This window comes from Ranitomeya variabilis, chromosome 6 (assembly GCF_051348905.1).
Source record: "Ranitomeya variabilis isolate aRanVar5 chromosome 6, aRanVar5.hap1, whole genome shotgun sequence".
Lineage (NCBI taxonomy): Eukaryota > Metazoa > Chordata > Amphibia > Anura > Dendrobatidae > Ranitomeya > Ranitomeya variabilis.
The window spans coordinates 292,677,352-292,693,049 of NC_135237.1; the positions used below are offsets into that span (position 1 = coordinate 292,677,352).

General features: G+C 41.0%; 1 protein-coding gene across 1 annotated transcript in view; it reads right to left on the reverse strand.

Moving 5' to 3' along the window:
• The window catches only part of CDH18 (cadherin 18), a 1,155,399-nt gene that overhangs the window by 342,071 nt on the left and 797,630 nt on the right, over positions 1–15,698 (reverse strand). The gene's annotated exons all lie outside the window — the stretch shown is intronic.

Genomic DNA, 15,698 nt, shown 5'->3' on the forward strand with positions numbered 1-15,698 from the left:
ACCTCTAACCCTGACACACCCCTAACCCTAATCCCAACCCTATTCCCAACCGTAAATGTAATCTAAACCCTAACCGTAACTTTAGCCCCAACCCTAACCCTAACTTTAGCCCCAACCCTAACTGTAGCCTTAACCCTAGCCCCAACCCTTGCCCTAACCCTAGCCCTAACCCTAGCCCCAACCCTAACCCTAGCCCTAACCCTAGCCCTAACCCTAACCATAGCCCCAACCCTAGCCCTAACCCTAGCCCTAACCCTAGACCTAGCCCTAACCCTAGCCCTAAACCTAGCCCCAACCCTAACCCTAACCCTAGCCCTAATGGGAAAATGGAAATAAATACATTTTTTTATTTTTCCCTAACTAAGGGGGTGATGATGGGGGGTTTGATTTACTTTTATAGCAAGTTTTTTAGCGGATTTTTATGATTGGCAGCCGTCACACACTGAAAGACGCTTTTTATTGCAAAAAATATTTTTTGCGTTACCACATTTTGAGAGCTATAAATTTTCCATATTTTGGTCCACAGAGTCATGTGAGGTCTTGTTTTTTGCGGGACAAGTTGACGTTTTTATTGGTAACATATTTGGGCACGTCACATTTTTTGATCGCTTTTTATTCCGATTTTTGTGAGGCAGAATGACCAAAAACCAGCTATTCATGAATTTCTTTTGGGGGAGGCGTTTATTCCGTTCCGCGTTTGGTAAAATTGATAAAGCAGTTTTATTCGTCGGGTCAGTACGATTACAGCGATACCTCATTTATATTATTTTTTTATGTTTTGGCGCTTTTATACGATAAAAACTATTTTCTGGAAAAAATAATTATTTTTGCATCGCTTTATTCTCAGGACTATAACTTTTTTATTTTTTTGCTGATCATGCTGTATGGCGGCTCTTTATTTGCGGGAGAAGATGACGCTTTTAGCGGTACCATGGTTATTTATATCTGTCTTTTTGATCGCGTGCTATTCCACTTTTTGTTCAGCGGTATGATAATAAAGCGTTGTATTTTGCCTCGTTTTTTTTTTTTTTTCTTACGGTCTTTACTGAAGGGGTTAACTAGTGGGCCAGTTTTATAGGTCGGGTCGTTACGGATGCGGCGATACTAAATATGTGTACTTTTATTGTTTTTTATTATTTAGATAAAGAAATGTATTTATGGGAATAATATATATATTTTTTTTTCATTATTTTGGAATATTTTTTTTTATTTTTTTTTACACATTTGGAAATTTTTTTTTAAACTTTTTTACTTTGCCCCAGGGGGGGACAATACAGATCGGTGATCTGCCAGTTTGCATAGCACTCTGACAGATCACCGATCTGAGAGAAGTGCAGGCTGCTTCACAGTGCCTGCTCTGAGCAGGCTTCTGTGAAGCCACCTCCCTCCCTGCAGGACCCGGAACCGCGGCCATCTTGGATCCGGGTCTGGAGCAGGCAGGGAGGGAGGTAAGACCCTCGCAGCAATGCGATCACATCGCGTTGCTGCGGGGGGCTCAGGGAAGCCCGCAGGGAGCCCCCTCCCTGCGCGATGCTTCCCTGCACGGCCGGCACATCGCGATCATGTTTGATCGCGGTGTGCCGGGGGTTAATGTGCCGGGAGCGGTCCGTGACCGCTCCTGGCACATAGTGCCGGATGTCAGCTGCGATAGGCAGCTGACACCCGGCCGCGATCGGCCGCGCTCCCCCCGTGAGCGCCGCCGATCGCGCTGGACGTACTATCCCGTCCGTGGTCATGGGGGCCCACCCCACCTCGACGGGATAGTACGTCCGATGTCAGAAATGGGTTAAAAAAACTGAGTAAGCAATTTCATCAAGATTAATGGTGTCCTCCTCAATGCTGAGAAATACCAGAAAATATTAACAATCATTCAATATCATCAGGAACAAGTCTGATTGGCTGCAAATTTATGTTACAGCAGGAAAACAACTCTGAACTTACAGCAAGTGCATTTAACAACTATCTTTACTATAGAAAACAAGGAGTCATGGATAAGGTGATATGGACAACACAGAGCAATGATCTCAACATATTTGAGTCTCTCTGGGAATACATGAATAAACTTGATTAAGCCTTCACCCACAAAAGTTCTGTGGTTTGTTCTACAAGATGTTGGGAAAAACTTTCCTGTTGAGTCACCTTCCTTCACAAACTTTGTGCAAGTGTACTTGATGATTTCATGTAGTTTTGAATATGGTGGTTTTGATGTGGTTTTGAATCTAAATGGGCCAAATATTAATTGATTTAGGCAATAACAGTGCACCGCCATGGAGGGCATCATTCTGTGAGCCAATTGGCCACCTCACAACATACAGTGAGAAAATAAGTATTTGATCCCTTGCTGATTTTGTAAGTTTTGTAAGTTTTCCCACTGCCTTGCTAACTATTTTATGTTACTATGTTAATGATAATGTCTAAAACAGACATGAACAGTCTATAATTTTAAGGGAAGGTTCATTTTAACTTTGAGAAATAGTATATCAAAAATGAAATCCAGAAAATCACTTTGACCATGGTTTTTAAATATACAGCAAAACCATGATATTGCTATGCATAGTGCAAGTGAGCTGACGATCACTGGTGATCCATAAGGAGCTCACTAAATACACCAAAATTTAAGAGAAAAATCAAATCATAAAAATAAGCAAAATAATTAATAAAAAAATACATGTATGTGTTATCACCACATCTGTAAATCTCCAGTCTATCAAAATATAAAACTAATTAACCCAATCAGTAAACTTCATAAACAAAAAAAAAAGATATGTCAAAATTGTGATTTTTGTTTTGGCTGCCGCCACACTGGTAAGGTAATGCAGTAAGAAATGAAAAAAAAGTCACATCTGTCCCAAAATAGTGTTAATAAAAATGCTGCACGCCCTGTGAAAAAAGCCCTCAATCATGATATTATTTATTTGTTTAAATGTATGATCTTTTTTTGACACCAAAACAATAGAAAACTGGATGAGTTTGGCATTACCTTTTCATACTGGCCTAGACAATCATGATGCCAGATTGTTTTTGCCACAGAATGTTCTCCGAGAAAACAGTTACTAGAAAGCAATGTTAGAATTGCGCTCTTTTTGAAATGTTATCACACTTAGATTTTTTTCCTGGACATTTCCAAGACACTAAGTAGTAAAACGAATGTCTGTTAGAACTGGCGTAATGCACCAAATAATATTTAAAGAGGATATGAGGTACGTTCTCAGTCCGGGGTCCACAGTGCAGAAAGGACACCTGTTGCTTGGTAATGACGGACTATATGGCGGTATAATGTGAGTACACACACGGGTTAGCTCCACCCCGTATAAAGGAAACGAACCCTGTTGCGTCACAGGGCCACGATACCGCACAGAGAGCGCAAGTAAAGGGTCACAGAACTCTGTCCCAAGACACGGGGAAAGAGTTCCTCTAAACCTCTTACGCTTGACATCGTTACTGTGGTGTCAGGGGTAGAACTGAACTAATAGTAATAATTTATGGCACATGAGTGCGTACAACGCCGCTCTGGCGGACGCCACTAACAACCCTAACCAGGGCCCAGAAAGCGCACTAAGCACACTGTGCCGCACTGGCGATCACTGCTGAGAGATGCTGAATTGTGTGCTGGATGTGCAGAGTAGCACTGTCTGGAGCTAGGTAGCTTCCACCATTCGCGAGCAGGCAACAACACTAGGGATGGGAATGATTCGGAGCTTTCATCCTTTGACAGGTATTCATCTACACACACAAGTAAATCAGTTTACACTAGCGCATGGTCAAGTGGCCATGCAAACCTTTTATAGCAGTAGCGCTCCAGGACCTTCCTGATGGTCCAATAGGAGCCGCAACAGGACCTGAGCATGTGACCCCCGACCTCCAATGGGAGGTTGTCCCATGGGCATGCTCAGTATGGGAAAAGCAGAACTTAGTCCCAGAAAGGCCTGCTTGCTGCTGATCAGTGCTGGCTACAAAGGCAGAGCATGGAAAGGCAGCAGTAACCATTTGCACAGTATCAGCTTGAGCCAGACGCTGGGACTGATGTCTCCGCTGAGCAGGTTCCACTGCGGCTGGAGGAGAATGGGAGACCGCAGCGAACATGGTTCGAGATTCCCCCTGTGCAGCTGCGGGAACTTAACACCTAAAAAATGTCAACATTTAAAATTACAATTTTTCCCACAAAATAATAAGCCCTCATACATTTTTGTGAATGGAAAAACATAAAAGTTATTGCCATTACTTAAAGGAGATGAAAAAGGAAAAGAGCAAAAATAGAAATTGGCTATGAGGAGAAGGTATTAAGAGGCCTATTTTTAAAGCATCTTTTGCTTTGCTTCATTTTTTCTTGCATACCTATTTTTTTGCACTGTATTTTGTATAGACTCCTTACAGAAGCTTAGTTCACACTTAAGCACCACTTTTTCACTTCGTACTAATTATAATCATGTATATTGACATATATCACCAAGTTTAATTATTCTTGGATCAATTTTCATTGGTAACATTGTATAAGATCTAACCAATGATCACTGATACTATATATATATAAATATCTATATATACTATATATATATATATATATATATATATATATATATATATATATATATATATATATATATATATATATATATATATATATGTATATATATATACAGCTCAAAAAATAAATGGAACACTTAAACAACAGGATATAACTCCAAGTAAATCAAACTTAAGTGAAATCAAACAGTCCACTTAGGAAGCAACACTGTTTGACAATCAATTTCACATGCTGTTGTGCAAATGGAATAGACAACAGATGGAAATTATTGGCAATTATCAAGACACACTCAATAAAGGAGTGGTTCTGCATGTGGGGACCACAAACCATATCTCAGTACCAATGCTTTCTGGCTGATGTTTTATTCACTTTTGAATGTTGGTTGTGCTTTCACACTCGTGGTAGCATGAGATGGACTCTACAACCCACACACGTGGCTCAGGTAGTGCAGTTCATCCAGGATGGCACATCAATGCGAGCTGTAGCAAGAAGGTTTGCTGTGTCTGTCAGCGTAGTGTCCAGTGGCTGGAGGCGCTACCAGGAGATAGGTCAGTACACCAGGAGATGCTGAGGGGGCTGTAGGAGGGCAACAACCCAGCAGCAGGACTGCTACCTCAACCTTTGTGCAAGGAAGAAAAGAAGGAGCACTGCCAGAGCCCTGCAAAATGACCTCCAGCAGGCCACAAATGTGCATGTGTCTGCACAAATGGTTAGAAACTGACTCCATGAGGATGGTCTGAGTGCCCTACGTTCACAGATGGGGGTTGTGCTCACAGCCCAACACCATGCAGGACGCTTGGCATTTGCCACAGAACACCAGGATTATCAAATTTGCCAGTGGCACCCTGTGCTCTTTACAGATGACAGCAGGTTCACACTGAGCACATGTGACAGACATAACAGATTCTGGAGATGCAGTGTAGAGCAATCTGCTGCCAGCAACATCATTCAGCAAGACCGGTTTGGCAGTGGGTCAGTAATGGTGTGGGGTGGCATTTCTTTGGAGGGCTGCACAGTCCTCCATGTGCTCGCCAGAGGTAGCCTGACTGTCATTTGGTATTGAGATGAGATCCTCAGACCCCTTGTGAGACCACATGCTGGTGCGGTTGGCCCTGGGTTCCTCCTAATGCAGGACAATGCCAGACCACATGTGACTGGAGTGTGTCAGCAGTTCCTGCAAGATGAAGGCTTTGAAGCTATGGACTGGCCCGCCCATTCCCCAGACCTGAATCCGATTGAACACATCTGGGACATCATGTCTCACACCATCCACCAATGTCACATTGTACCACAGACTGTTCAGGAGTTGGCGGATGCTTTAGTCCAGGTCTGGGAGAAGATCCCTCAGGAGACCATCCACGACCTCATCATAAGCATGCCCAGGCATTGTAGGGAGGTGATACAGACAGGTGGAGGCCACACCCCCTACTGAGCATCATTTACTTGTTTTGATGCATTTCCACTGAAGTTGGATCAGCCTGTAACTTCATTTTCCACTTTGATTTTGAACATCTTTGCAACTCCAGATCTCCATGGGATATTAGTTGTGATTTTCATTCATCATTTTTAGGTTTTATTGTTCTCAACACATTTCACTATGTAATGAATAAAGATTTACAACTGGAATATTTCAATCAGTGATATCTAGGGTGTGGGATTTTAATGTTCCCTTTATTTTTTTGAGCAGTGTATATTTATACATCTATCTACATATTTATATACAGTATATATATATATATATATATATATATATATATATATATATATATATATATTCCAAACAATCTCCTAATTATTACAAATTATGAGATAACCATGACCTATGAGTGGTGGTTCCAACACAGCAAGTGGATTCCAAACAATTAATTTAAAAGTGACAACAATTATTACTTCACTTTTTGACAATCATAGCAAAACCTGAAAGTCCAAAATATTGACAACAAAGACAAACCTTGTTACCATTTATAGTTATATAAAGTGTTACATCTGAAAGCATAAAAAAACACATAGCAGATATGGCCGCTATAAAATAACATATTTGGTATTCTAATTAGTGATGGGTGAACCCCTGGATATTCGAGTCCAGCAGATTTGGCTGAACAGTTTGGTTTGCATAGCAGAACAGTGCTTTAAGTACTTTCACATGACAGTGAATGTCAATACTCCCATCAGCCACTGACAGCTCTCGTTGTTAATAGTGGCAACAGGTGTAGGCTGATGGGGATAGTAGTGCCATCAGCCAATGCCTGTGACTGTAAGTAAACATTTTACATCCAGTCACAGCTGCAGACTCACTTGTTCATCTGCCAGCGTGGAAAGTGCTGTAACAGGAGGTAATGATCATACCGTCAATCAGAACCACTGGTGTTTCTCATGCTATCATGCAGATGACAGCTGGAGAAACACCTGGAGTTCTGGGTGCCCAACCTTAACAGCAACGCTGACTTCCTGGTGAAGTCCACGTTCGGGGTCCATGCCTGAACAGCAAACGTTCGGTACGGTCCCCGAACTTCACTGTTCAATTTTTCCTATCTCTAGTTCTGATCCTTAATTCCATTCTGTGGAAATATATGTGTAATCAGTTATGGTAATTAGGGTGCTTGATACACCATTAGCATGACTGAACTGGAAACTGGTTTTGCTTGTTCCTTCACTGGTGATTAACAGCGCAGGTTAGCCTGAGCATTTTCTACAGACAGTGCTCACTCCAGGCAAGCTACTGCTGCCAGTTACCAATGAAGGAGATAATGCAAGTAAAACCAGTGCTGTGGAGATTAATTCTGCTGAACAAGCGATTGTGTGAAAGTCCACTCATTTATTAAGCATTCATATGTATATCAATGTGTATCAATGTATATAAAGAGAGTACATAAACAGTTGAAACAAGAAGTTTACATACACTATATAAAAATATAAAAAGACACATTTGCATGTATTTCTCAATATCTGAAATGAAAACAGAGTAAGGCCATGTGCACACGTTCAGGATTTTTAGCGTTTTTTTCGCGTTTTTTCGCTATAAAAACGTGATAAAAACGCGAAAAAAACGCTTACATATGCCTCCTATTATTTACAAGGTATTCCGCATTTTTTGTGCAAATGTTGCGATTTTTTCCGCGAAAAAATCGCATAGCGGAAAAAAAAGCAACATGTTCATTAAAAATGCGGAATTGCGGGGATTCCGCACACCTAGGGGTCCATTGATCTGCTTACTTCCCGCACGGGGCTGTGCACACCATGCGGGAAGTAAGCAGATTATGTGCGGTTGGTACCCAGGGTGGAGGAGAGGAAACTCTCCTCCACGCACTGGGCACCATATAAGTGGTCAAAAAATAAGAAATAAAATAAAAAACAGTCCTATACTCACCCTCGATGTCCAGCGCAGTGTTCCCGCCTCTGTGCTGCACGCTGGCTGGTTCCTGTAGCTGGTGTGCGGAGAAGGACCTTGCCGAATGACGTCACTGTCCTGTGATTGGTCGAGACCGCTCACGTGACCGTGACGTCATGGAAGGCCCTGCGCGCACACATCAGCTATAGGAATGGACGCCGGTGAGGAGATCTGATGTCTGCGGGTGAGTATAAGCATTTTTTTATTTTTTTTATTATTTTTAAACGTTCTATCTTTTACTATAGATGCTGCAAAAGCAGCATCTATAGTAACAAGTTGGTCACACTTGTCAAACAGTATGTTTGACAAGTGTGACCAACTTGTCAGTCAGTTTTCCAAGCGATGCTACAGATCGCTTGGAAAACTTTAGCATTCTGCAAGCTAATTACGCTTGCAGAATGTTAAAAAAACGCAAAAAAAACGGAAAAAAAACGCAAAAAAAAAAATGCGGATTTCTTGCAGAAAATTTCCGGTTTTCTTCAGGAAATTTCTGCAAGAAATCCTGAACGTGTGCACATACCCTTAACCTTTCCTGTTTTAAGTCAATTAAGATTACCATTATTATTACTATTTGCCAAATTCCAGAACAATGAAAGAAAGAGAGAATGTTTTAAAGCATTTTTATTATTTACCGCAAACTCAAAAGTTAGTATTTTTTACCCATGCCCTTAAACTGAATGACTTGGTTCAAACGTTTGGGATATCCTTCCACACGCTTCTCACAATGGTTGGTCACAATTTGGGCCCATTTCTCCTGACAAAACTGGTGTAACACATGCTTCTTTAGCTTTGCCTATAAATTTTCAATATAATTGAGATCAGGACTTTGTGATGGCCATGCCAAAACATTGACTTTATTATCCTTAAGCCACTTTGTTACCATTTTGGCAGTATGTTTTTTTTTTGTCATTGTCCATTTGGAAGACCCATTTCCACCCAAGCTTTAACTTCCTGGCTACTGTCTTGAGCTGTTGCTTCAGTATTGCCACATAATCTTTTCTCATGATGCCATCAATTTTGCAACATGCACCAGTCTCTTATGCAGCAAAACAACCCAACAATATAATGTTGCCACTAGGGTTGAGCAAAACGGGTCGGCCATTTTCAGAAGTCGCCGACTTTTGGCAAAGTCGGGTTTCATGAAACCCAACCCGACCCCTGTGTGGGGTCGGCCATGAGGTCGGCGATCTTCTGAATCTGGTATCGGAATTCCGATACCGAGTTCCGATATATTTGCGATATCGGGAATCGGTATCGGAATCCATATTTAAGTGTAAAATAAAGAATCAAAATAAAAAATATTGATATACTCACCCTCGGACGCGCCCTGGTACTAACCGGCAGGCTTCCTTCCTAAGAATGAGCGCGTGAATGACCTGCGGTGACGTTGCAGCTTGTGATTGGTCGCGAGCGGTCACATGGACAAGCCGCGACGTCATCTAAGGTCTTTAACGCGCTCATTCTTAGGAAGGAAGGCTGCCGGAAAGAAGCAGGGCGCGTCCGAGTGTGAGTATATACCTAATAGGAATATACTCACCCTCGGACGCGCCCTGCTTCTTTCCGGCAGCCTTCCTTCCTAAGAATGAGCGCGTGAAGGACCTTAGATGACGTCGCTGCTTGTCCATGTGACCGCTCACGACCAATCACAAGCTGCGACGTCACCGCAGGTCATTCACGCGCTCATTCTTAGGAAGGAAGCCTGCCGGTTAGTACCAGGGCGCGTCCGAGGGTGAGTATATCAATATTTTTTTATTTTGATTCTTTATTTTACACATTAATATGGATCCCAGGGCCTGAAGGAGAGTTTCCTCTCCTTCAGACCCTGGGAACCATAGTATCCCATTGCACTGCATTGGGTTTTGTGTTTCGGCCGACCCGGACCCCGACTTTTTTATAGCATCGGCCGATTTCACTCGACCCGACTTTTGAGAAAGTCGGGTTTCGTGAAACCCGACCCGATCCTATAAAAATAAAAGTCGCTCAACCCTAGTTGCCACCCCGTGTTTCATGGTTGGGATGGTGTTCTTAGGCTACTAAGATTCTCACTTTTTCCTCCATACATAACAATGGTCATTATGTCCGAAGCAGTCAATTTTAGTTTCATCAGACCACAGGACAAGTCTCCAAAAATTAAGTCCTCTGCTTCTGTGTACACTTACAAACATTAATCTGGCTTTTTTTACATTTCTTTTAGAGTAATGGCTTCTTCCTGACAGAGTGGCTTTTCAGCCCATATTGATACAGTACTCGTTTCACTGTGGATATTGACACAATCTTACCAGCTTCTGCCATCATCTTCACAAGGTCTTTTGCTTTTGTCTTTGGGTTGATATGCATATGTCGGACCAAAGCACGTTCATTTTTGTGACACAGAACCTGTCTCCTTCCTGAACTTTATGATAGCTGGACAGTCCCATCTTGTTTGTACTTAAATATAATTGTTTGTACAATTGAGCGGGGCATCTTCATGTATCTTGATATTGTGCCTAAGAATGAGCCAGACTTGTGCAAGTCCACAATTCTCTTTCTGATATCTTGACTGATTTCTTAAGGCATTCACATGAGGCTCCACAAAGAAGCAGTGAGTTATAGGTGTGCATTAAAATACATCCAAAAGTGTGTCTCTACCTCAGATGTTGCCAAAAAACAGTAGCTTCCAAACACATGCCATCATCATATTGGCATCCAGAATTGTGTAAAGGCATAGTAATCTTAGTGAATGTAAACTTTTGACATTTTATAGTAAGAAATACAAATGCCTTTACATTTTCTCTCTCTCTCTCATTATTCCGGCATTTGACAGATATTAATAATTATGAAAATCCTAATTGACATAAAACGGGAAAGGTTTATTCTAATTTCATGTCAGATATTGAGGAAAACATGCATATGTGTCTTTTTACTTAGTGTATGTAAACTTCTAGTTTCAACTATATGTGTATTATTGTACAGTATATGATGAGTGTGTATGCAGTTTACATGCCAATATCCAGAGATGGTGTTCTACAGGCGGCACCAGAGACATTGTACAGGGAACAATTGAGGGATGAAGTATGTCATTTTCAAGTGATATAAAAAAGTAGACAGGGACTATTAACAATTCTTTGCAGTTTGATAATTATTTTATTGCATAGCCCAAATTAATTCACAAAATAATACAATACTTTCTTGTGTACCATAGTTAAAAAGGAAATTATTGAAATTATATACAATGTGGATGTGCTCAGTGTTAGGGCTAGCGGAACGCACCAAATGGATATAGAGACTTTATTATAATATATGCGTTCGCAGCCCGGGGTCCACCGTGCAGGAGAACCTGCTGCTAGCAAATGGCGGAACTAAATGGCGGTATGAGCTAAATCTGTTACTTCACAGAGTAGCCATGAACTCAAAGCACTGCGCCCTGTTAAACTTCACAGTAGCACAGGCTAACTACCCAAACAAGAGCAGTCAGTGGTCATGAATGCACACAAAACTCCTTGCCGGAGGTGCCAGCATGCTAGGGCCTTATTTCAGCCAGGTCCCTGAATACTCAAACACACAAACTCCACGCCGGAGGTGCCAGCATTCTAGGGGCTTATTTCAGCCGGGTCCCTGAACACAATCATACGTGACCACACTGGCGCAAAGTACAACATAGAACAATGCTAGCGCATGGCCGTGCGGCCCTGCGAGCCTTAAATAGTTGCAGCACATACAGGACCTTCTTAGAAGGACCAATGGCCTTAGCTGCAGTGTCTGATCATGTGACCCTCGATCTCCACTGAGAGATCTTACTCTGGGCATGCTCAGAACGAGAAAAGCAGGACTTAGTCCCAGAAGCGTCTGCCCAGCACTGACTTCAATGGCAGAAGCAGGAAAAGCAGCAGTAACTCTCTGTACAGAGTCAGCCTGAGTGAGATGCTGGGACTGACGTCTCCGCTGAGCAGGCTCCACTGCGGCAGAAGAAGAATCGGAGACCGCAGCGGAGATGGCCCGAGATTCCCCCTGTGCAGAGGTGGTAACTCGACCCCTAACACTCAGTTTTTTTTAACTTTTCTACACTGTCAATTCCTATCCAAATAGACTTGGAAGTGTTTTTTTCCAAAGACTAAAGTAAACCCTTTTTATTTTATTTCTGCTTTATTTTTAAATTAATACTTTTTCAAGAAACTAATTTTCACAGTTATATCTATTCATTGTCAGCGTCATTGTGAAAAATGCAACATAATAAATAACCTCCCAGGTACATATAAGCAACTTTATTATAATAATGAAGCCAAACCAAATGATTTTCTGCCTTAGTACAAAAGTATTTGTAGTAACAAATCATTTATCATTCACTTGTGGATAGCTAATAGTTGAAAATAAGTTGTACTTTGTTACATTTCCAATTGTTCTAAAGGGAAAATAAAACTGTCTTGACAAAATACTTTTATTTTGATGTATTGCTTAAAAGCTTCCTTTTCTATAGTTAAAATAAAAACAAAGTACCAAATCTAAATTGATACCAACTGTGACTAGCCATGAATCACAATCACGCTATTAACGCTAAGCCTTAAAGTCTTTGTGAGGTATGCACCGGAATTACTCCACAAGATGAGATGAAATCATTTTCCACTACTGAGCCTGCATATATTACACTGGAATCTGCTGCACTGAATCCTGACCAAAAACTACAGCTCGATTATCTGAAAATATAGTATCACAGGCATCAGCTGTTGAATGATAAAGAAAAATGAGCTCAACTGGCATGTTCTGCAAGTGATAAAATGTAGCTTCAAATAAAAGCGCGTGAAAAAAAAAATGTCGTTGAACTGACATTTATTTCAAAATGATTTCTATTGGCTGTTTTTTTTTGCAGATATGGCTTTGTATTGCATCACAAAATATTCAAAATATTACATTTTTTTTAACATATTCGCTTTTACAGCGCCATTAATTCCACATTGTTTTAGAGACTTCTTCCTTACTGTCCCCATTAGGGGTAACAACCTAAATTAGCTATCAGTCTGTATTTGGAGTGTGGAAGAAAACCAAAGTGCTCAAAGGAAAACCTCGAAAACATGGGGATAGCATACATGTATTTGAATACAAGACCCCAGTGATGCAAAGCTACAATCCTTCCCACTAAGCCACTTTTTACATCTATATACAGATTATAAATTTTTTTTAATCCTTTCAATAGTGGTCATCTTATGCCAACTATGGATATATGGAGCAAAAATATAAGTGAAGGGAGGACACATCTGGCACACAAATATCTTACAACAGGACAATGACCCAAAGCACACTTCCAAATTATGCAAGAACTATTTAGGGAAGAAGCAGGCAGCTGGTATTCTATCTGTAATGGAGTGGCCAGAGCAGTCACCAGATCTCAACCCCATTAAGCTATTGAGGGAGCAGCTTGATCGTATGATAAGCAAAAAGTGCTCATTAAGCCAAAACAACTTGTGGTAGGGGCTTCTGGAAGCATAGGGTGAAATTTCTCCAGATTACCTCAGCAAATTAACTGCTAGAATGCCAAAGGTCTGCAATGCTGTAATTGCTCAAAGGGAGCATTCTTTGTCAAAAGCAAAGTTCGAAGGAGAAAATTATTATTTCACATAAAAATCTTTTTTTAAACCTTTTCAATGTCTGGACTAGATCTTGTATGAGTATGAGTTTTCATGGAAAACACAAAATTGTCTCGGTGTACCTAAACCCACCCTACCCTTGAACGGTAGTATATATATATATATATACAGTATATATATATATATATATATATATATATATATATATATATATATATACAAACAGCAAAAAGAAAAAGCATAATTAAATTTCATTTCACACAAAACCCCAAAAGTTCAGTGAGTACGGAAAGTGTTCAGACCTCTTTAAATTTTTAACTCTTTGTTTCATTGCAGCATGTTCAAAAAAAGTTCTTTTTTTCTCATTAATGTACACTCTGCATCCCATCTTGACTGAAAAAAACACAGAAATTTAGTAAGCTTTGCAAATTTATTCAAAAAGAAAAACTGAAATGTCACATGGTCATAAGTATTCAGACCCCTTGCTCAGTATTAAGTAGAAGCACCCTTTTGAGCTAGTGCAGCCATGAGTTTTCTTGGGAATGATGCAACAAGTTTTTCAAACCTGGATTTGGGGATCCTCTGCCATTCTTCCTTGCAGATCTTCTCCAGTTCCGTCAGGTTGGATGGTGAACGTTGGTGGACAGCCATTTTCAGGTCTCTCCAGAGATGCTCAATTGGGTTTAGGTCAGGGTTCTGGATGGACCAGTCAAGAATGTATGCAGAGTTGTTCTGAAGCCACTCCTTTGTTATTTTAGCCGTGTGCTTAGGGTCATCATCTTGTTGCAAAGTGAACCTTAGGCCAAGTCTGAGGTCAAGAGCACTCTTGAAGAGATTTTCATGCAGGATATCTCTGTACTTGGCAGAATTGATATTTCCTTCAATGACAAACAGTCATCCTGTCCCTGCAGCTGAACCCCCCTTCCCATAGCATGATGCTGCCACCACCATATTTCACTGGATTGTATTGGGCAGGTGAAAAGCAGTGATAGTTGACTTTGTGAAACTTTCTCCCATCTCCCTACTGCATCTCTGGAACTCATACACAGTGATCTTGGGTTTTTTCTTTACGTCTTTCACCAAGGTTTTTCTCCCATGATTGCTCAATTTGGCTGAATGGCCAGGTCTAGAAAAACATCTGGTTGTCCCAAACTTCTTCGTTTTAAGGATTATAGAGGCCACTGTGGTCATAGGAACCTTGAGTACTGCAGAAATTCTGTTGTAACCTTGCCAGATCTGTGCCTTGCCACAATTCTGTCTCTGAGCTCCTTGGCCAGTTCCTTTGACCTTATGATTCTCATTTGGTCTGACATGCACTCTGATCTGTGAGGTCTTTTATAGACAGGCGTGTGCCTTTCCAAATCAAGGTCTATCAGTTCAATTAAACACAGTTGGACTCCAATAAAGGAGTAGAAATATCCCAAGGAGGATCATAAGGAAATGGACCTCGTGTGACTTAAATATGAGTGTCTGAGCAAAGGGTCTGAATACTTATGACCATGTGAAATTTCAGTTTTTCTTTTTTATTAAATTTGCCAGGATTTGAGCAGTGTTGACTTCAGGGCTTCCAGGGCTTCCAATGGCGACCATGTACTGCAGTGGCAACCCGCTTTGGCTGGGTTGCCACAGACAGAGAGAAGATAGCGACAAGCTTTGAAGCTTAGGAAGCTGATAGCCAATTAAGGTACGAGGTCAGGTGATTTAATTATCCCAAACTGGGTGCTCCAAACATCTCCATTGGCTCAGTGATGAGCAGTGGATCAAATCTGTATTCCTCTGGTTGGAGCCATGATGCCTGGCTACTATTCTGTAAAGTCTCTCTGCAGAAGGATATAGGTCTGTTTTTATACCCACATCTGTCTTTCAGGCTATTATCCACAGGTACGGGGGAAGGTGGGAATAGGGCAACTCTCAATGTTCTAGTGTTCAATCAATCTACAGAACTTGTTCATAAATGTTTGTAAGTCAACAAACTGCTTGGACTTATCAAATGGGTATTCAACATACAGCTTTGGCAAAATTAAGAGACCACTACATCAGAACCCTGTCATGGGCAGCCCAATCTCCAGACCAGAACTCCATTGAAAACCTATGGAATATAATCAAGAGGATGATGGATAGTCATCAAACAAAGAAGAACTGCTTACATTTTTGCACCAGAAGCAGTGTGAAAGACTGGTGGAAAGCATGCCAAGATGCATGAAAGCTGTGATTAAAAATCATGGTT